Genomic DNA, 22,841 nt, shown 5'->3' on the forward strand with positions numbered 1-22,841 from the left:
ACCTTCTAATAAGCTCATTAGCATATGTCATTGCTGACGATACACATGGAACCAGACAACTTCCAGCTGACAGATCTCTGGGTTATTTTACCATTAGAGGAAAAAAAAAAAAAAAAAAACCACCAACCAAAAAAAAACCAACAAACCAAGAAAACTGGGAAATCACACCCAAAAATAGATTAAAAGAACACGAGAAGTGGAAGGTCAAGAGTTCAACAGTTGGGTAGTGCCAGAACTGGGACAGTTTACATAACCTTGCTGTAGCCTCCCTGAGTGCATGCAGCAGTTAGTCACAGGAACATGAATAGTTTTATTTTTTTGAGAGGATCCTGACTCATTTGGTGACGTAATGGCCAAAAGGATTAGAGAGAAAATAGAAATATGCCTCTCCTCATATTCAGGAGGTGGCACTGTGCAAAAATTCAGCCCCACAATGGAAAGAGTATTACTAATTTTCTTCATGCTTCTGCAGTACAGCCTGCCCAGAACATTTATAATTCTTCACAAATAGTAATTAATCTTCAGGCTGCACAAGTAAGAAGACATCTTCATCCCCATTTTGTATATTGGGAATGGAAGCACTATAGCCAAAGTGCTCCCTTGGATAATCTGAGTATCCTCATGGACTCAGTTAGTTCTTAGCACATGCTGACATTTTAGACCTAAAGATTGCTGTGTTTGTTCTGTTACACAGTGTGGCTTGGAGACAGTGACAGACAAAAAACTGTATACTTTTATTTTTGGCATTTGGAGTTGGTTCGTTGAAAACTGTATACCTCTGGGAATCACAAAGCCCTACGTGGGCCTATTTCCTGGAAATATATCTGCAGTTTATCAGTGCATCTACTATGGTGTTGGTGTCTACAAGTAAATGAAGAAAGTAGTGTTTAAGAATAAACTTGGGCTTTATTCTGCTATAGGAAGCCAGCCTTCCCAGCATCCTCTGATGCTCAGTAGAGGGCTAATGCTGACAGCAGAAGGAGGACAATGGCACATCTTTAAGCATATTATCTGTTCTTCATCTCTACAAAATTATGTGATATAATATACACACTGCCTTCTGTATCTTTGAAAATATCCCATCCCAAGAAGAGAGCTGCTATATTCCTTGGCTGGATTATAAATGCAACAAATTACTGTTCTTATCCCACAGGCTCCTCACTGTCATTTAAAAAATATTTTTACTGAAAGTCAATGCCTTTTACCAACTTTCAGAGAATTTAACATGTTTATTTGAGCATGTAAAATAAGAGTAAGAATTTTTTTCTGACTTGAGTAGTATGTGACTTCTAATAAATCTGGAAGTTATGAAAAATGGCTTTAATATTTTTATGCTATTTCTGGATTTCCTAAGATTGTCCCATGTCTGTTTTTTCCCCCGTGTCCATGTGTAGCCACAGAAAGTGCAAACACATCTGGAACTTACAAACACGGAAATTTGACTTTTAGAAAATGCATGATGCCATTTGAAGATGCTATTCTTACAGTTTAACACCTGCTTTGCTGGTTTTGGAAAACGTCTGTGTAGTGTCTGAGGAAACACCTCTTCTAATTGTTGGGTTTGGGATATTCTGAGACAGTTAGAAAAGCAGGCTTATATGAATGTAAATGTTTGAGATTAGACCCTCTACAGCAATAAGAAAGGCCTCTTCTGTTTATTCCTTAAAGATATAAGGTGATGTTTCTCCTGTCTACTTGCTCCCACAAATGATCTACCTAACACACAAGTGTCAAAGTGTTCTTTTCCTATCCCTGCCAATACCTTTCCTTCAGCTTCTGTGTATTAGTGTGACTGTTGCTGATGAACATGAGGAAGAACTCAGTTCAAACCTTCCCTTCTGCTTCCAGGTTGCTGTTCACACCTCAGAGATGTTGTCCCCAGGGAGGCAGACCTGTCACCTCAGCATTCCCTGGCAGTAATCACCTGTGAGTCAGCAAGACCCATTTAGCACTCCCCAGTTGAAGCACCTCCTGAAAATACAGTGGGATGTTTGAGGCAAATACTGTCAGCCTCCTAAAATACTGTAGGCAAGTTCAGATCCCTTTCCCCCTGCCACTACTCTGTAATTATTTATAATATGCTATACATGACAGGCTGGTAAAATACACCCAGCCAAAACCAAAACAAATGGAAGTGTTGCCAAGTTAGCAATGCAAAAAGGGAGGAAGTGTAAGACAGAAGATAAAATGGTGAAGCAGATTAGTGACCTATCAGTCTGTGACTAGTGCATTGGTTTGAATGAAGAATTTAAGCATGATGTTTGTTAATCCTTATGAAAGGTAATATCACTAATAACATTTGTTAATAATTAAAAAAAAAAAAGAAAAAATAAAGACACTATAACATTTAATACTTTGGGGATCTTTTAAAATACAAGTTCCTCAGGATCTAACTTTTACAAATTATGGCTCAGAAGTATCCAGCAAATAATTCTGATGGTTATTCCTGACAGTCAGTCTAGTTTTACCAAGAGTGGCTTGACACAACCAAGGAAACTGAACTGATGTCAAAAGAGCTGCTTTTACATTTCATTGCTATTACAGCTGTGAATATGTTTGGCTTCTCAAAATATTACCTTTCATTGAAAACTGTGGACATTATTTATTCAGCATACATTCATGATAGCTGCCAGTGACTTCTTGCACACTGACAAGTCCAAAAGACACTTGTGTGTCATTTTGTGACTGCTACTCTGTATTCCCAGCTGCTAAATTATTTACACCAACAAATCCTAATCAGACTCTGTAATTTTCATATTGCTGTGAGAAGCCAAGTATCAATATAGGAAGATAGAAGCAGGGAATAGGAAGGAGAGGGGAAAATCTTGACACCACATTGTTTAGCACATGTGATTGCACATTTTAGGTTTTGACAGTATTTCCATGAAAATGACTGATGGAGAAGCAGCATTTCAATGGACATTATTTCAAGATTTTAATGAATAAGTATTTTAAAGTGAAGTTGGAGAAAGGAGAAAATAGTTTGGCATGAGGAGGAAGGCTACAGAGACAAAGGTGGGAGAAAACAGTGTCATGAACTTAAAGGTTAAGGTATTTAGAAAAGTTGAGAGAGTAAGAGGAGGGTATAAAGAACTGTTCCTGTGTTATGTAGGTAAATCTGATTATTTTTTCTGTTTAACTGGGAGAATGTCTGTCAGGTTTTCTGGGTGATCCCTGAAGGCAAATATCAATACAGTCAAACCATAGTGATGAGTACTAAAGAACAAGACTTGTGTGAGGAGGAGCTGCTGTGGGGACAAGCGGGCTTGGCTCACACAGAGAGAACACTCCAGCACATCTCTCCTCTGCCACTGGGGCTGCAGGAACTCACAGCAGCTTTGTGATCCTAAGGGAAGTACAGATACCCTAAAGGGAAAACCCAAGGCTTCTTCCTGTTCTGCCCATGCAACTACCAGCACTCGATTCCTGGCTCCACACCTTGCTCCTCTTCAGCTATATTAGCTCAGAATCAGACTTTCAGTGACATGCTGCTGAGCCAGTTTGTCTGCCCAGGTTTACAGCAATCCTGTGGCTGCTGTGTGATATTGCTTTGGTCTGATTTCATTGATTAGTTGGTTACTTTCTAGCTCGTCTCAAAAAAGAGTGTCAAGTAGGATTTTGTCCGTTTCAGGTTTTTTTTCTTTGTGCCATTCTAGTTTTCATTCAGAGCAAGAGCATTCAAATTTCAGACAGATTTTTTGACTATAAAATTAGGTGCATTTCTGTCCTGTAGCTTTTGCAGAAAGAATATCTGGTTAATTATTTTCCAAGGTGCTTAAGGTCCCTAAGGAACCTCTATTGTCTTGTGGGGAGGTAAGATTATGTATAAACCCATAGAAAAGGCAAACAAGGCATGCAAAAATGCCCCTTTCCCTAGAGCCACATGCTGGCTGTCTGCTGAGGATTCTGGAGTACTAAGACACCATTTGAAGTCCTGATAGTCTCCAAGCTGGATGTCCATAAATCTGCTCTGCCTCCAGACTGCTCTGGGCCAGCTGAAGCTCTGTTCTGCATTAACTGGTCCCTGTGCTGGCCCAAGGGCTGCAGCCTCAGCTCCCCAAAGTCTACAGCATCAGGATCCCAGTGGGTGCTTCTGGGAAGACATAATCAGACCCCTCCACCGAGCTGCAGTTTTCATCCAACAGGAAGAAAATCAAAGGTTGTTTATTCAGTTGATCTATACATTTCTACTGTTGTGTTGATTATACCTTTTACATGGTAAAATAAATGATTTAAAAAACCAATCTGCATAGAAGGATTAGGATGGAAACAAAAAATAGCTACCTGGGAGCCTGAAAAACTTGTTTCTTTGTACATCTACAGTGAGGTTTAAAATGAGAAGTGACATAAGTGACATTTTATTTCAGAATTCCCCATTTTCTCCCAATTCTTTATGTGAACTTGTGAAACAAAATCTGGTCCTGAAGTGTAATGATCAAGAGTCACCTAACACAACTTACATAGTCACCCAGACAGAGAGGGGAAAACCTCTTTTGTTCTGAGCACTCAGCTGTAGACATCTTGATAAGAAACAAGTTTATATTTGAACTTGTAAAACTGTAATTTCATCAGGAAATCAAATTACCAAGATGACATAATTCTCTGGTTAAATACCAGCATACAAAAATTAAATCCAAGAAGAAGTGGGAGAGAAATGTAAACCTCATTTATTGAAAACTTGTGTTATAGTTCTCTTTGCTATTTCAACATACTTAATTAAGTTTCTCTCCCTCTGTTTTTGTATTTTGTATGTCTCTCCTGTTCTTGATGAAGCCTAAACTGCAATACTTTCAGTCCTAAGGCAGAAGAGCTTTCTAGCCTAGGAGACAAGTGACAGTGAGATGTGCCAATCTGTCAGTATGGGAGCACTCAAGGTCACAGACGGGGCGGTGCTGGGGACAGGACCTGAAGCTGGAGCATGCGGTGCTTTCAGTGGGCGTGGGAGGTGGATACAACACCTTGAGCAACGCTGGGAGCATTTATGGCGTTGCTGAGAACCTGAAGGGAACAAAGTGTACAGAGAACTTTTCCAATCACCTGCGTGTGGAGCAGGGTGCCCCGTGACTGGGGGACAGGGCTGCCCGCACATCTTTGACTACAGAGCAAGACCGAAGCCCCAGCCGTGCTGTGGGGCAGCAGGTACACCCCTGAAAGACCAACTTCGTGGGACTGACGTTCTTCCCAAAACGGCTGGCTGAATACTCCGCGATTAAATGTGGAATATGAAATAAAACCGTAACTCTGGAAAACCTCCACGTATTTCATTCCCGCCGTCGCTTTATCATCCATTATTGCCAATTTCAAGAATTACGTTTAAAAAAGAAACCATAGTAGTAAAACAAGCCGTCGTCTTTCACAAAGACGCATAATCTGCTTAAGATTGTTCTCCCATTCATCGGGGATGTTGAGACGTTTAGCTTCACTCCTACCTCCTCCTTCCGAGGCGCCCCAGCGGCGCTCGGAGCATCGCGAACCGCTCCGGCGCTGGCAGCTGTCGGCCGCGAACCCCGACACGGAGCGACAACCCCTCCTCTCCTTCCTCCTCCCTCCTCTTCGCCCCCATCCCTTCCCTTCCCAGCCCGGGTCCGCCTCCGTCACGGCCGCGCCGGGCGCCCGGAGCGGCGGCCGCTGCCCGGGGGCGTCGGTGGGCGCTGCCCGCCCGCGGCCGCGCGCCCCTCCTCCCCCGCCTCCCGCCAATCAGAGTGGCGGCTGCTGCGGACCGCGCCTCGCCATTGGTCGCCGCCGCTGTCAGTCAGGGGCCACCCCCGCGGAGGGGCGAGGCGGGCGGGGGGTGCCGGCTCCGAGCGGGGCCGGGCGGCGGCGGCGGCGGCGGCGCTGCGGTTGCGCCATCTGTCAGAGCCCCGGTGGGAGGGAGGGAGCGCCCGAGCCGCGCTCGCCCGGGCGGAGCGGAGCGGAGCGGAGGCGAGGCGGCAGCGGCAGCGCGGACAGCCCGTGCGAGCTCATCCCTGCCTAGGCTGCGGCTGTGCCGCCTCACGGAGCCGCCGCCTCCGCGCCCGGCCGCGGCTCGGCGCAGCGCGTCCGCCCCGGGAGAGGCAACGGCGCCCGGAGCGGCGCCCCTCGCTGCGGGCGGGCGGGGGCAGCCGGCGGAGGAGCGGAGCGAGGAGGATGCGAGTGCGGCGGCGCCGCCCCGGCCCCGCGCTGCGCTGAGCTAAGCCGAGCCGAGCCGAGCCGAGCCGAGCCGCCTCAGGTAACGGAGGGGCCGGAGCCCGCCCGGAGGAGCGGGGGCGGGGGGATGCATGCATGGATGGATGCATGGATGGATGGATGGATGCTGCGGCGGGTCTGTTTCCTTTGTGCGCCCGAGCGCTGGCGGGGTGCGGGGGCTCCCGGCGAGGGGAGGCGGCCGCGCTGCTGCGGGTCTCCCCCACGCACGAACACGCGGACCCTGCACCCGCCTCCCCCGCCCGGAGCGCGGCCGCAGCGCGGGCAGGGCCGGGGGCAGCGCCCGTGACCGCCGTGCGCGGCCCCTGCGTGCCCGGGGGTCGCCCGTGCCGCTGTCCCCCGCCCCCGCGGACACCGGCCGGGGAGAGGGGAGGGGGCGCAGCACAGGGACGTATTTGTTGTCGCCGAACTGCGAAAAAGGGGAGGGGGGGAAATAAATAAAAAGACCTTCTCTCCCTCTGAAATAAATCGTATAGGATTTGCGCGTCTGTGACAAAGGCCTCTTTCAGGGAAGAAAGAAGGGACGCACAAAATGCCCAAGGGTGGTAGGATGTGAAAAGAGGCTTGTTTCTTGTGTCTCCCCTAGAGCCTCTCTGTTCCTTCCCAGACGAGGCCGCTGATCTGGTGCCAGTTCCTTTTCAGCTACATTTGAGATTAGGGAGAGATACCAAACGCCACACCATGGGTGCCAGCGTTTTGCTGCGTCTGCAGAGCCACAGTGTACGTGTCGCCCGACCTCCTTAATAATGCTCAGTTTGGCCTCTGCTTCCTCGGGATCTCGCCCGATTTCTGCTCTGTGTGGGTTCTGCGTGTGCGTGAGCTCTGGGAGAGGGCTGGCCAGGGAAGGGGGTCACTTTGTGGGAACAAGCCCATGATACCTCGGTTCCTTCAGCAGTGACGGGGAGGGCAGGGCTGAGTAGGTGCTGGTGGAGAGGGTTTTGGCTGAGTGGAAAGCAACCCTCTGCAGTTGCTCATCCGTCACTCTGATATGCTCTGATTCTTAAAACGCTAAATAACGAGATAACGAGTGACCAGGGCAGACCGGGCTTTTGAAATGCAAGCACAAGACTGGGAACGCCTTTGAGACCTTGTCATTTTCCTCCTTGTATACAACCTCCTTAACTCCCACATCCTTCCTTCCACCATCCCTGCAGCTGTAACACTTTTTAGTATCTCCTTCCCACACCCCTTTTTGTTTTCTTTTCTTTTTTCTTTTTTCCTTTTTTTCTTTTTGTCTTGATGTGTTTTTAACTAGCGTTCTGGAAGCTGAGAACAGTTGCAGGTGAAGATCTGTTTGTTTATATGCTGGTGGAGGAAGTGTTTTCATTAGGATTGACTCGCCTTGTCTCTCATGAGGAGGAACAGTAAGCTAAAGGGACACTGTCAACTTGAAATCCAGAGAATGTGCGTGATGAATGGAGAGCTGTGTCTAATATTACACCCACCGTTGAGCTCCCTGCTGGAGATCTGTGGTTTTTATAAGCCTGTCTTCTGACTGTGTGGGTTGGTCATGCAGTGAAGGAGTAAAAACACACTTCAAACAAAGTCCTGTTAAGTGAACAAAGGAGTGCAGAAGAAAAATACCAGAGTGAGAAGGGAGGGAAGGCAACATCTCCAACTTCTCAGTTACATCCAGTGCAGCCACTGCTTGACCCAGTGGGAAACTGGAGGGGCTACAGTTCATTTTTACAGAGGTACATTTATTTAGTATCACTAAAGTGGAAAGGTTGTTACTTTTGCCCCAGTGTTTCAGGAGTTTTCAGCACCTTGATGTGTGTACTCAGAAAACTAGTAGCACTTGATGGATGTCAGTAGGTCAATGTCTTTTCACAATATAAGAACAATTTTAGGAATGGTATCTCTCGTGAAAAAAAATTCGGTTCCTTCTTGAGCCCGTTTTACCCCATAAAGTTATAATTTTGATGAAAAAGAGAAAGATTGCCTAATTAATGCTTTAGAAATTTGTATTTTGCTGATAGTAGGCTGCAGATTTGTTGAAATGTTCAGATGCTTCTTAGAGGGTGCCTGTAAGCATCCTTCCACTCCACCTCCAACAAATTACTGCCTCATCTGCGTGGCTTGTCTTTGGCAAAAGAAACAATTTTCAATATAAAGTTGTCTGATGGTAGGCCACTGGCTGTGGTGTTTTGTGGTTTATGCTTCAGGCATGTTGTTTCAGAAACTCTGTGTTGCCTGCTGGTGAAAGACATAGTGGCATAAAATACCAGTTAAGTATAAAACTCTGAACAGCCTTCTCTGGAAATTATTTTGGTGTTGAGTAAATACATGTCTTCAGTGAGGGACAAATGACTTTGGCATATGGGCATGGCAGACAGTGTAAGCCAGAAATGAATAAGGTGGTGTAAAGAAGTTGGATATTAATCATTTTAACAAGTGCCTTCAAAAGTTAGGACCCCGTGGTAAATTTCTATTGAGTAAGAAAATGAGTATTCATATGAGTAAGAAAAACATTGCTGAGGAACTTTTTATTTTTGACAGACTACAACAGATTCCACTATACCTTTATGTGAAATAGCTAAATGGTGTCATCTGAAATCATGAGTGGAGTCTGATATGGTGAGGGCCTCTGTGAGCACTGGCCCTGTGGCTTAGCTGAATACACTAATCTGGACATGGTGTCATTAACACTGATTTACAGTGTAATAAAATTGTGGCTAAGGTGAGTGAAAACTGCCCAGCACATTTGGGATGATTTCACACTGTAATATGGTAATATGGTACATCTACAGTGATGTTTATATATGTTTAATTGTGTTAAGGAAAGTATAGAGCTGTTTGCCATCTCATGCCCAATTACTTTTATTTAACCAGCACCTTCACTCTTCTGTCTTGCTGCATTACTGTGCTTTTTACTTCAGGGAGAAAAAGAGTTGGAGGCATGTGCTTTCCCTTCGTCCTTCTCTCTGGGGTGCACATTAATATTTGATTCAAACTTGTTCTGTAAAGTTCTGCTTAATTCAGTTTGGGCACTACTTTGAATGTATAATAATGGTGTTTGTTTGTGTCATGGACAGTGCTTTGTAATTTGCTTTATGGGCAAGTCTGCTGCTGGCAGTGTGTATTGTCAAAGTGACCTTCCTTTCAGAGGGAGAAAACCAGTAACTCCTGGCCCTCTCCCACCCCTGCAGCTCCCACAGAAGTGTCTTCACAAGTTCTTTGACCCATTACTCCAAAACCAGGACTTGAACCGACAAATCTGGTTCACCCGAGCAGTCTCATTGAAATCCAGCAATTAAGGATTCTTTTGGTGACAAAAGGCCCACGGATCTGTATTGTGCAAGTCAGCCATTTACTTGAGGCGAAACCCACAAAAGGGTTTGCGTGCCTCCGTGAGGAGCACCCTGAGCTGTGATCCCTGGAGATGTGGCTCTCCTGAACCAGGGATGTGGCTGTTTGCTGTGCCATGCTGAACACACTGTGAGCCTCAGAGCTGCCTTCCCAGCAGCCAGGGAAATGCTGCCAGGGCCACCCAGTGCAAAGTGCCTCAGAAGGAGGTGAAACTTCAGGGCTGAATCTGCCTGCCTGCTGGGTGTCTCACTTGGTACCATGGTGGCTTAAGGTTAGCTATTAGAGGTTAAAAACCCTAACCTTCTTTTGGTGAGGTGGTAATAATTTATATATATATTAAAAAAAGAAAACACACCAAAAACCCAAACAAACAAAAACCCCTGACAAATTACAAAACCCAAACAAACAAACAAACAAAAAACCCCAACCAGCTTTGCATTTCAGTAGACGATAAACATGCAGGTGCAGAAGAATTGGGATTTCTAGCATTTGCATCCTGTCATGGGTTTTGCCCTTAGTGCCTGACTCCTAGACAGAGAAATGACAGGTGCAGATGAAACACGAAAGGCTGAAGCTGTTTCAGTGCATGTGAGATGTGTGTGGCTCTCCTTAGGGAGCGAGAGCCCCGTTAGCACTGTGCTCCAGAGCAGCCTCACCTGCTGCCTCGGGCAGGGCTCTGGTTTCGGGCAGGCAATCTGCCTCCTGCTTTGACAGTGGTCAAGTGAAACCTGCCTGTGGGAGGTGTCCTTGAGCCCTGAAACTGGGAACAGGCCTGACCTTACAGGAGTTGCAGTACCCTGTTGCTGTCCTTACCACTGGCTGCAGGAAAACAATCGCATTTTGTAGAGCTTTTTTGGAACTTTAGTTCACTTGGAACGGAAACAAAATTGAACGGTATCACTGCTTTTACTGGGGGAGGTGAAAAATCATATTATTTCAAGTCAGTCAAAACATGATGCCTCATCTTGCTTCTGACTGTTTTAAATGGTAACTTGCTGTGAAAGCAAGGATTTCAACTCGAAATACTGCCACCTGTTTGGAGCAAAATAGAACCTCTGACACCTTGACTTTTTACTGGAGTATAAAATCATCAGCAGTTTTACAGAGCTTTAAGGTGTCAATAGAACTAAATCATCTGGCACAAAATGACTGTCAGATTTTTCCTGACCAGCTCTATTCCTTGTATGCCATGAATTTGAATGAATGTTTTTAATCTGAAAAAGCTATCAAAAAAGATAGCCTGGCAGTATCAACTGATTTGAATTAGATGGTCCAGGTTAAATCTTTTTTCCAAGAAGGATGAAGACAGCAGATTAATTTTAAACTTGCCCTTCCTAAAATGCAGCTCCTTTTTTGTATCAAAGACATCCCAGTTTGAATGGATGATGTTGGTTGTGACAAGGTGCTATGGGGAGAGGTTAGCCCACATTTTCCTGCCCAGCTTCTCCTGAGAAGTCTTGCATCTCTGAAGGTTGCCTCTCCCACACTATAATTTTTTTAAGTATCTGTGAGTAATAAGTCTTTCTTGCTTAAGGCAGAAACCTAAATTTTTAGAGCAAGTTCATTGATGTTCATCGTACTGAGATGTGGTTTAATGTGGTGAACTCTACAAGGCAGCGGCAACGTGAGAATGTTTTGATGAGAAAGGGGAAGGTGACCCTTCTGTGCTTATTTGTTTTGGTGGATTTTTTAGGAGGCAACAATGACTGGAGGCCTTTTCTGGCCTAGGGAAATTCTTTGTTCCATCCTGCTTTAGGTTCCCTGTGGCTACAACCAGAAAGGAGGGATGTTGAGAAGCGGCTGTGAGTGATGTGTTCAGTGCTTTAAAGTACAAAGAATGCCAGTCAGAGCTCCTCAGAGGAGCCAGAGACACTTTTAATAGTATTGAATCCTGTGCTGTGAGAGCAGCTAGTCTGCTCCCCTCAAAACAAAGGCACTATCAGCAACCAGCCCTGAACAGAAAGACTCCACCTCACATAGCTCACTTTGCTTCACAGCTCTTGGCATGGCCTCTGGAAGATCATCTGCACATCCTCCAAGCTCCCTTGCAGCGGCTCTGGGAGCTCTAAAAGACAGGTCAACATCTAAAGCTTTGGCCCTGTAAGGACAATTATAACCTGAAACTGAGACCTTACATTTCAGACAAATTGTACCATCAGTACTGAAGCTTCCAAAAATGCTTGCAAAGTACTGTTTTATTCACCAAAATGTGAATAAAACAGTGGTGAATTTGGAAAGTGTTTTGAAGCTGAAAGTGATGGTAGTGGCACAAGGACAATGTATGAAGGGGAGGAGTGGCAGGGTGGAGGGACATTGAACAGACCAAGGGAAGAGCTGGCTGAAGCAGGCAGAGGAAGCTGCCCTTGTGTGTGTATGATTGAGCACATTTGCTTTAACAGAAAAGAAGTGTTTGGCACCATTTTAACATGAAAATAACTCTTGTTTTAGTGATTTTGGGAGGAGTAAGGAGGAAACCTCAAATGATTGGCTTGGCTTAGATGAAATATCTTCTCTGTTTAAAATTGTCCTTTTCCTCTTGGCTCCAGTTTTCCTCTGTTAACAGATTTGACCAAAATAGTTCTTGATCCTTTTGGTATAATCCAAGTAGAAAATATTTTTGCCAGATAATCTCAATCAGGGCAGGTCTAAATTTGCTATATTCTCTATACAGAGAAGTTAAACAGCCTATGAAAATGAAGTTTAATCTTAAATGCCCATTCAGGTTTGTGCTTTTTTAAAGAAAAACTTTACCATTCCATGGCAGTTCCCTAGTGACCTGTCTGGTGATTCCTAGCATCCTTTTTCTTTACAATTTCAATTATTTTACTTGTTGGGGGTAGGGAAGGGGTGGGGTTGGGTCTTTTTGTTTTGCTGGTTTTTAACAAATAAACTTTAACATTCATTTGAAGGTTTTTTATTGTATTAATAAAGACCTTTCAACCTCCCTTGTTTTTGAACAACCTGTGTGTGAAAGAGCACTTTGCGTAACGATGATCTTTGACTTGCAGCTGTACCACTTAAAAAAAGACAGCTCTGAAAGTTTTCCTGGCATGACTTTGGAATATCATGTATTTCCTGTCTTGGCTGCTGATAACAATGTACAGATAACTGTGTTGGGTTGGTTTTTTTGGTTTTTTGGGGTTTTTTTTAACATGTATGTTGGGTTTTTTCCCCCTTTGTACCTGACCTTTAAACCACAGAGTTGCTCTGGGGCTTATAGTTGAAGCTGATGATCTTGCCCAGAATAATTGAGAAGAATTGTTGCTGGTTAGTTCAGAAGTTCTCCAAGCCAGGAGCCACCACAGTAGGTGATGAAAGTGCTGGGCACATAGCTTCATCCCATACCTGGTCATCCCTTAGGGCTTAGCAGAGGAGACCAGCTCATAGCCCTGTTTGGAAGATGGTGGTGATTGTGCCCTCCAGCCAGCTGCTTTCACCCCAGGGACAGAGGGGGAGAGCAGGTGTAAGCAAAACAAACTCTCACACCCTTAAAAGAGAGGATATTTGTTTGTTCTTGGGACTGGTTTTTCTTTATGGGCACCCCTCACTAGGCAGCTATGATATGTTTTTTTCCAAGAAAAAAGAGCATCTCTGAGACTTGGTATGGAAACCTCTGTTATCTGAGAAGGCAATTAGACTGTTTCTTGTCTTAAACTATATGTAAATGCTCAGTTTTTGTTCTTGGTGGTGAGGTTAATGGTGGAGGGCATTTATTATGGTGAAGTTAATGACCTCTTGCATGCTTTTAGGACTTCCTGTGAACAGGTCCTTTTGCATGCTGTCACTGTATGCCAACAAATTTTGAATTACAGAGAGGGATACCATACCCAGCAACATTTTTGTCTGAAGATCAGCCAAAGTTCTAGTTCTGTTGCCTGTCTTCCTCTCTGGGAAGTAACTGAAAACTCTTGAATTTCCTTTGGGGTTAATCTGTGAGATAGCCAAAAGATTATGAAATTTTTGGATGTTATCACTCTATGAAGCATTTAAATTGGTGATTTCATCAAGAAATACTCTCACTCCCATTTCCAAATTAATTGAAAATGTCTTGCTGGTTTCTTTCTCTTCAAGAAGGAGTAAAACTATTTAAAACTAATCTTTTGAATAGCACAGTATCTGAGGTTATTCATAATTTTAATTTACAGTCTTTAGCTAAATATGCAGGTCTTTCTTTCCAAATATTAGATTCTCCAGGTATCTTTGAGTGGTCAGTGATTTTTATATTCATATGACCTCATACTTTGGACTTGTGAAGAGAAATAGCTATTGGATTTTTATTTTATTGTTATTTTTTTAATATCTCTTCTATTTTATTCAGAAAGGCCGAGGCAAACCACCTTTAAAAGGAGAAAAAAAGTGTTTAATGAAACCCATTGTACTAGCTGTATTCACTGTTGAAAAACTTTGTAAGCCCATCAGCCTACAACTGGGATAAGATCAGTGTGCAGGAGCTGACAAGCTGAAGAGCCAGATTTAACTCTCAGTATAGCAGGCTGTATGCTCTCAAAAAAACCCCACACATAGCATTGGCTTCAGTTTCTTTTGAACACCTCTCTAGGAGTTTCTCTTTTGCTGGAAAAGTAGTGAGCCCAAAAATTTGACTGAGAAGAGAGCTGCTAAATGTTGTGACCTTGTGGAAGAAACATCCCCTACACTTGAAGGTCGGAAGTGACCTTTTTGTGCACGGGGGGAGGCAGAAGACAAGCATTGACTGTCTTTCTTGCTTAGGGCAGCATTACTGGCCTGTCTAAAAACTGCAGAACTCCTTGTCCTAATGTTCAAGTGGGGCTGCCAAAAAGGAACAAATAGGGCTGCAGATAAAAGTGTGCAGGGAAGACTGTGTCCCTTTTCCTCCTCCTCAGTCATGGCAGGCAGGGTGGGGAGAGCATCGCTTTGCACTGCTTGATGACTCGACATTCACAGAAATTTGCTGCTGGCCCTGTAAAAAGTTTTAAAAAATCTTGCATTTATAGATTTTTTTTTTTCCAACCACTGACCATCAGTGTGATTCAGTGACTTCTTTAAGGGTGAGGTAACCTTGTCTCTGCCCTTCCTTACATTTTCAGCAAATCTTAGTTCAAAATCATGAGGTTACATTGTTGGGGTTGGGGGATTTTTTCTCCTCCCTGTGCAGTAGAGTTAGTAGGCAGTTCTGCTTTATGAAGCTGCGTGTACAGATGTAGGTGTTAAACGAGTCAGCCTAATCTTGCTTTTGTGGTCAACTCCTCCACGATTTGTCATGTCACTTGGTGTCTTACAGAAGATATCTGTCATCCTTTAGAGCTGGTGTGGCACAGCAGGACTGTGCTGAGAACAATCTGCATGGCTTTGGTTTTATTTCCTTGGGTAGGGCAAGTCTGGGACCCAAGATACCCAAGTGCCTCCTCAGCACTGCCAAGGTGGGCAGAGGAGTTCACATGTGAGATTCAGGAGAGCCCCAGCAGCCCAGAGGAACACTGTGCTCATGTGCCTGCACTGCTTCCAGGACCACCATGACGTGTTCGTGGTTGCTGTGAGTGTATTTGTGTGGTGTTGCAGAGGCTGTGCTTCACTTCTTGACATAAAAAATAAGAGACAAGAGAACAATGACCAGAAAGAGTGGATTAACTAGATGAATGTTCATTTTCATAGCATCAGACTACTCAAACTAGCTTTTTTAAAAATTGTAACTAAACTTATTATTTTTAGCATTATTGGGGTTTTTTTTTGGTTTTTTACATTATCTGCCCCATGAAAGACAAGGATTATTATTATTATATTATATTATTGTGTTCCATAGGATCTTCATCTAGAACAGCTACCCTCAAACTTTGAGGTGACACAGTGGTATGATAGTATGCAATGGTGCTGTGATGGTGTGCAATGTTTATTTTCAATCTACCTTGTTTAGAGAAGCATGCATTCAAATTGTATCATCGTAAGAATTTGAGAATAATTCTTGGTGAACAAGGTCTTACCAAAGTAAACTAGTGCAGAGAGCTTGTGGTTCAAGTTTAATTTTGAAGTTTTAATACATATCTGTGGATTTCTTAATGCCACTGGACTGTTGTTGACACTTTCTTCCAAAAGTGAAATATCACTGAAATATTAAGAAAATGCAGGTGTAAGCAACTCTGCAAAGGGAATAAAATCTTTTTGTCGATAATGTAAGTACCCAAAACTGTGATAAGAATTTCTTCTATAATCAGCAGTTGCCACCGTGAGGTATAATTTCTGAGAAAATATCTTGAAAATGGCAGTCAAAGCACATCATGTAGATTTACTTCATGATTGTTGGTATGGGAACTTGCTAAACATTTTTAAATTGTGACAAGTATGTAGCTTTGAACTCTTTCACATCATACTTTAAGAAGGGGGTGGAGGACAATGGGGAGAAACGACTAATGTTATTTAAAGGAGTGATCACCTATGTATTTTTTACCCAGTCATATTGTAATAATGTTCAGTTATTTTCTGTAACTGATCTCTCTAGAGATAACAGATTTCCTTCTCGAACTACTTTTTTATTAGCTTTTTCATTAAACTACTTTTTAATAGTTTTTCTAACATCTCTGAGGTGAGCTGTAGATTTGAAGGAAATAATCTCCCTGAAGAGAACAGGGGTAACTTCAAAGCCAGGGCCTCATCCAGGCAGGTTTTGAGTACCTCCCAGGACAGACTGAACAGACCCAGCTCTTCAGTCTCGCCTTCATATGTCAAGTGCTGCAGCAGCTTTGTGGACATGCACTGGACTCACTCCAGTACGTCAGTCTTTCTTTTCCCAGGACTCCCAAAGCAGACCGCGTACTCCAGATGTGGTCTCCCAAATGCTGCAGAGAGAGGAATAATTACTTCACTCCACCTGTCGGCTAATTAAATTGCTTATTTGGTGCCAGATCTTCAGTTGCTGCCAGTTATCTTCATTTCCCTCAAGCTGGAGCTGGTGGAAACTCTCCCTTACAGGGGAGTACTTGTAGGCTCTGTCACCTCAAAAAGAGCTGGAGCAGTGGTGGTCCTCTGATTAAGTTTCACTAAGGAAGTGACCAATCCAGTGTTTGTGTACAGAAAACTGCAAAGGTTTTCAATTTCCCTCAAGTGAATTTTTCCATCAGTCCTTCAGGCTTCCTACTGCAATATAACCTGAAGCAGCAAGATTTTATCACATTTTGGTTAAAACAATGAAGAAAATGCATGGTAAACAGCATATGTAGAGATGCATTGTGTGTATTCTGTTTGTTTTCCTAGCAGAACTTTGGCTATTAGCTGAGTTATATGCTTTAAAGTTAATGTTTGGTAGCAAATATGAGGATTGAAGTAAGAGTTGTGCCACCCAGGTGAGCCTCATGGGAGCTGTTGGACAAAAACTTGTGCTTAAAATTTTATACCCAGAAGGTGTTTTCTTCTCCACTAGATTCCTGAGGCTCTGTCATTGTGAGTGGGCTGTTATAGGTATCTGACGTACTATGTGTGATTTGCTGTAGTTTGTGTTTTTTAAGGTCTAATCTTCCTACACTATTTGATTATTTTTTTCCAAACACACACAAAATGAAAATTTCATGTTTAGTGGTTTAAGTACTGAAATTAATATTTGCCTGAAAAAACACAAAACCACTGGAGTACAAGATAAACCCCAACCATCAGCAAACCTGTGCACGTGGGACTTACCCTGCAGTTGTTGCTGCTTCTAAGAGAGAGTGGCTCACATCACCTTGCTCAGAAGTCCAGTGTGGGAGATCAGCTGAAGGTGTAGATTGTATACCTGCATGTACCTGCTTTAATGTGTAATATACTAATGTTTAGTTCAGGAAATTCTGGCTCACAGGTAGCTGTGGCAAAGTGTCTGAGGTGTTGAGTGTATGCTGTGTGCTGCCTGCCTGACTGGTGGTCAGGGAGATGGCTGGATTGAGTGCTTGGTGTGCCTGGAGGACCTCCTGGGTATCTATTCCACCAAAGAAAAAGGAAGTCTTAAGAGCCCATTGGTGTAAAAGGAAGTGGTAGAGAGGTTTGAGCAGGGGAAGGTTGCCAAGGGAGGGGAAATGTCAGGCTGCTCTTTTTTCTTTTCTTTTTTTTTTTTTTTTTTTTTTTTTAATTTAACCTTTAATATTTATTCCCACCAGAGAAGTTGTTTAAAGTCTCCCTTCCTACTCTGGCTGTTGCTACCACTGTTTTCCTCCTCTGATTTTTCTTTGGGTGTTTGTTCTAGCTCTGTGGCACTGGCTATGGCTGACAGAAGCTCTTTTAGTGCTCCCTCTTTCATCTGTTCTGTTCCCATAACCCTGCTTACAGCAATCCTGTCTTCATGTTTGCTTACCTTGGTCTTCTCCACTGCTCACCTTCCTTGCCTTACCTGTGAATCCTCTCATCTCCCAACACAAATGAGCTGTTTATCCCTGAGCTAATGGGTGTTCACAATGCTCTGATCATAATGTTGCAGAACTGCTTATATTCACGGTGATTAAAAATTAAAAAGATGGATTACTTTTTTGCCCAGCCCCAGAAAATTAGTTGTATTTTTTTCACTCACTACAGTTATCACTGTAGGATGAGTTGTTTGCAGCTCAGAGTGAGCAAGAGGCCCCTCCTGGTTTTGAAACAACCCTTGGGTTACATAGCTCATTCAGGTCACTGAGGCATTGTTACAGAGCAGAAGGACTTTGTGCAAGAGATATTTCAAAGTGGAAGCTTACTACTAATCTGATCACTGGTTTGTGTGGACAAATGAGGAGCTTTGCCTGCTCACAGTAAATAATGGGCACACACACCCCCCCTAACCCCTTGGGGACACATCCTCCCCAGGTACTAGTGGCAGTGCTGGTGAGCAGCTCTTGCCATGGCCGCTCAGGTGAGGTTCACCTGCTCAGAAGGGTGCATGCTTTTATTCATTTGCTTTTATTTAATCAGAAACTAGGGTCACTTGGCCCAGTACTTAAGCTCTCATGGGGGAGAGAGTGAGAGTTGAAAGTATTCAGAATCTTTGTTCCAGTTTTGATTTAAGTCATGTGAAGAGCTCACAAGCTTTCTGGTGTTCGGTTGCAGCTTGAGTAAAATAGTTCCAATGGCAAGATGAGGGGGATGTGTTTCAACTCACATTTAATATTTTTTTAAATGGGCTGTGCAAGATTAAACTTAGGTTATTGTCAGCAAGATAGAGAAGTCAAAAACTCCTTTTCTGAAGAGTGTGATGTGTATTATCTTGGTAGAAACTTTGGGACATGAGGCAATGAACAGCACTGAGTGCAGGAGATCAGTACCTACTCCAGACAATGCCAGCACCTTTAGTCTTCTTCATCATAGCCCTGAGTAAAATTTGGATGGTGGCAAGACCAGAAGCCAGTATTACCAATCTTAAATATTTAAATACTTGAGTGGTTTTGGAGGAGAGAAGGAAGGGGTGGGAGTTTAGAGCTAGAGATATTACATATTCATTTGGCCACTGAGCTCCAAGGTAGTGTGGTGGCTGCTGCTGCTCAAGATCTCAAAGGTGACTATCTTTTTCTTATGGAATAAATGTGTGTGCACTTGTCAACACCTTCTAATTAAATCGAACACATTCAAATTGTGTTGGAGGTCGGCTCCACCAGCGTGACTCAGGTATTTTTAATATATATATACTTTGATTGCTCTGTCTGGAAGACTAGTTGTTAGAGTTGATTTGTGGCTGATCTATGCTGTTTTGAAATTGCTGATGCATAAATGGGCGTAGTAGAGGCTGATCCTAAAAATATTCTTAATTTTCTTATGTTAATGCTGGCAGATGTTTCTAAGCAATACACTGACTTCTTTGTATATTGTTTTTAATCTCTTAAAAAAAAAGATTAAACAAGGGAAATCCTCTATAAAAGGAGTGGTAGGAGCTGGAGCATTGCTCAGTATGAAGCATTTAACATTATTTTCTCTTCCCTGTTTTGCAATAGTTGAGGCATTATCAGTGCTGTCCAAACAGACAAGCAAGCCCACTGACTCCCCGTGCCCTCACCCCTTCCACCCTGGCCAAATCTCCAACCTTCCTGGAGATACAGATGCCCTCCAGGATAACTGACCTTGGCTGTTCAAGCACACTGCCAGCCTGTGTGCAACATGTGTATGAACCAAAAATGTCAGAAATGGTCCTTTCATCTTATAGATGAGAGTCAGTTGTTTTTTTTTTCTCCTCTTTTTGTGACTCTATTCTCTGACAAGCATGTGGTGGTTACTGCTTGAAAAGCGGTGCCTTGGGGTTTCACCCAGAGCACATCAGGTATTGACTGCTGCTTTAAGGGGGCTTCTTATTCCCTCTGGTTCTTTGGTGTAGGAATTTCCAATGCCCTTTTGTCAAGAATTACTTTTTAGGAACTTAAAAGAGCAATTACCACATATGCTAAAGAGGCAAAGTAAGGCATACACTGTATTAAAACAAAAGGATTGGGAGGATCTCAAGTAACTTTATCTCTGAATCATAATTTTGCAAACTACCTTGCTGATATGCTTAAATCTGAGTGCATGCCTCATGCTTGGACTAGATGTGTAGTACCTGCCATTGCCTGGATATATAGCTAACCAGTTTTGAACACTTTTTCCTTTGAGTTTTGGTTTTTGGGGGAGTGGGAGAACATGTTGAAGCTATCTTACCCCTTTTTGACTCAAAGGAAGAGAGACCTAGATGATGATTTATATTAATTAGCAATGGCTGAACCTAGAAGAAAAGCAGCATAAACTACAGCCTTCTTGGCTGTAGTTTTGCTGTGTTTTCAGGGCATTTTTTTCTTTACCTGATGTTCACAAGAAACTGCTGACCTAATTTTGGTATTCCTATGAGAGCTCATTTGTGATGACTTGCCAGAATTCCTCAAATAAATTTTAAGTTCCTTGTTGGCACCTGTAGTTTGGGTTTCTTTGCTTCAGTTTTTAATACCAGTTCTTTTTTTTTTTTCTTTTTGCCTGTGTACAAATTTGCATTCTTATCAAGCAATCTAAGAATAAAATGAAGTATAAGAAATTCTTTGGGTTTACATAGCGAATATTTGAAGATTCATGACACTTTTATGGCTTTCTGAAACTGTACCTTTGGTCCCCTGTCCCTGTAGTGTGAGGAACCACACAGTACAGCTGTCTGTGTATTGCAAAATTTAAAATGTATTAAGAGTAGAGTGAGGTTTTTAGTATGGAAAAGAAATAAATGTTAAAAACATAGACTTTTGTATATTTTGTTTCTTGTAGGCATAAGCCTTAAGCAGTTTGTTCGCTTGTCCCTCAAACTTGGAGTCTTTTGATGTCTCAGAGTAAATTTGAAGATGATTGTGAATGATATTCATGACCAATGTTTTTCAGAATAGGCAGGTGTGTAGAGGAAGGGACTCTTGGTGCTTGTGGATATCAAACACCTGGATGCTGCCAAACCAAGTCAGCATGTATGCTCTGCTTGACTAGCCATAGCTCTTCTCTCACCTTTTCAGGGTGGCAGGAGACATGGAGCAAAAGGGAAGGTGAAAGGGAAGGCTCAATGACACAACTAACTAGGCAGTAAAGGGGAGAAAAGGAGGATACATTAGTAAGAAACAGAGCTTTGTTGGCCCAGGGATTACAACTTGATATTTAAATTCAGTGACCCTTGTCTCTAGGAAGTTCAAACTGTAGCTGCTTGATACCCGAAGTAACAAATTTTTTTTTATTTTTTTTTTTTTTTAGTGCAGAATCTTTATCAGAAGATTTATTTATCAGGCTTTTATAGAGCAAAAGTAACCCAAGCCACTTGAACTCACAATGCTCTACAGAGGGTTTGAAAATCTGATAGCCAGTTTGCCTTCTAGGCATACCCAGCAATCTCCCAGACTTGCTCCACCAGCCAGTCATGGCATTTTAGTGACATTACTTGGCTGCATCTGCATCTCAGTAATGTTCCTCCTCGAGTTTGTTGGAAAAATAGTTAACTGGTGTGTCACCAGAAATAATGCCTTACTATATTTAAATTCACATGGGTAGTACCCAGAATGTGTAATTTTCAGTCTCTTCTTCCTAAGAGTAGAGATTTTTAATGTCCCAAAAAAGATGTTTCATTTGTATCCCTTTCATTCTCCAGAAGTTCAGGAACTATCTGCTTGTTCTCTTTGAGGTCTTGCTGGTTTGATTTCAGTGACAGTTATGGAAACTACTTGGTATAAGAAAATTTTAGGGGTGTATGAAAACTTTTCATTCTGTTTGCAGGCTGAGGTTTCTATGTCTGTGCTTTATTCTAGAAGTTTTGCTAGGGCCAGCCCTTTCCTCTGGGAGTATCATGCTCTGACATTTCATATTTTTTCTGCATTTTCAAAAGCAACAAAGGTACCAGCCAACATGCTGCTTTTTTTCTTTACTTCTTCTGCTTTTACTGGAGTTGAGATAAATTCATCCTCTAGAGAAAAAGAAAAAAGAAAGAGGGAGGGGAGAGGAAGAAATAGATTGCTGCAATATTGGGTGCTGAGAAACTTGGTGTTTCTTGAGACTTCCTGTTACGCATTGAATGGTTTGTCACTTTTGTTAACCACTCTTTTTGTGAGTAAGCATCCTGCATTAGTTCTCATTGAGTAGAGCTGGACAAATTGTGCCACCTTGGCTTAAACTGATAATATTTTATTTAACTGATACAGTGAAAAGGATTTATCTACACATGTGTGAGCTCTAATAGATTTATTCAAGATTAGACAGGATTTTGGGGTGTTTTTTTGCTTGGTTTGGGTTTGGTTTGGCTTTTTATGTGTTGTTGGTCTGGGGCTTGCCCTTCTGCTGGATGCTACTGAGTTGGACACTTATTAGTTGCTCAGGATTACATGGTTTGTGTTGGGTTTACCCTCCTGCAGGCTGCTCACACCTAGGCAGCTTGCTTTGGCTGGGGTGTTGGCCTTGCACCTGGTGGAAAGGGTAAAGGGGGATGTAGGTGTCTGTCCATCTGTCCACACTGCTGTCAGCAGAGTACCTGAGCTGGCAGGTTAGTGCAAAGGCACCCTACAATTGTAGGCTGGCTGAGCTGCAGACACTTAGTGTGGATTCTTACAATGACACCCTGAACCTCCAGAAGGTTTAACAGGCTACTCACATCCAGTAGAACTCCTTCTTTTCTTCCCAGTGATCTTCCCCTAAACTGCTATGCAGACATGTCTAGTAGAAAAATATAATGCACATAGTAATTTGTTTTTATGATCTTCTCTGTGTTATATATTTGAGGAGTCTGCTAGTAGATGTCCAGAACAGATCATTTCCCACCTACCTCAGAGAGTTAGAAATTTGCAGTTGCAATAGCTCTGTTGTCTTTTGAAAGGGACTTTCTGTGTGCCTCATAGAGGAGAGTGGAGTGTTTGGAGATGTGTGGCTCCTAAGGTATTGCCAGTACTTCTATACTAATAACCTGCTGCTTCTCT

General features: G+C 43.0%; 1 protein-coding gene across 4 annotated transcripts in view; it reads left to right on the plus strand.

The window, feature by feature from the left end:
• The first annotated feature begins 6,078 nt into the window (after nt 1-6,078).
• Nucleotides 6,079-22,841, plus strand: part of FYN (FYN proto-oncogene, Src family tyrosine kinase) — a 137,663-nt gene continuing 120,900 nt past the window's right edge. For 2 of the 4 annotated variants that reach the window (XM_066547102.1, XM_066547101.1), the window contains exon 1: nt 6,080-6,208. The gene's annotated coding sequence lies outside the window, so the exon portion shown is untranslated. Of the gene's footprint in view, nt 6,209-22,841 lie in introns of all 4 variants that reach the window. The other 2 variants (XM_066547103.1, XM_066547100.1) reach the window with 2 other exon arrangements.

The sequence above is a fragment of the Molothrus aeneus genome, chromosome 3 (genome assembly GCF_037042795.1).
Source record: "Molothrus aeneus isolate 106 chromosome 3, BPBGC_Maene_1.0, whole genome shotgun sequence".
Classification (NCBI taxonomy): Eukaryota; Metazoa; Chordata; class Aves; order Passeriformes; family Icteridae; genus Molothrus; species Molothrus aeneus.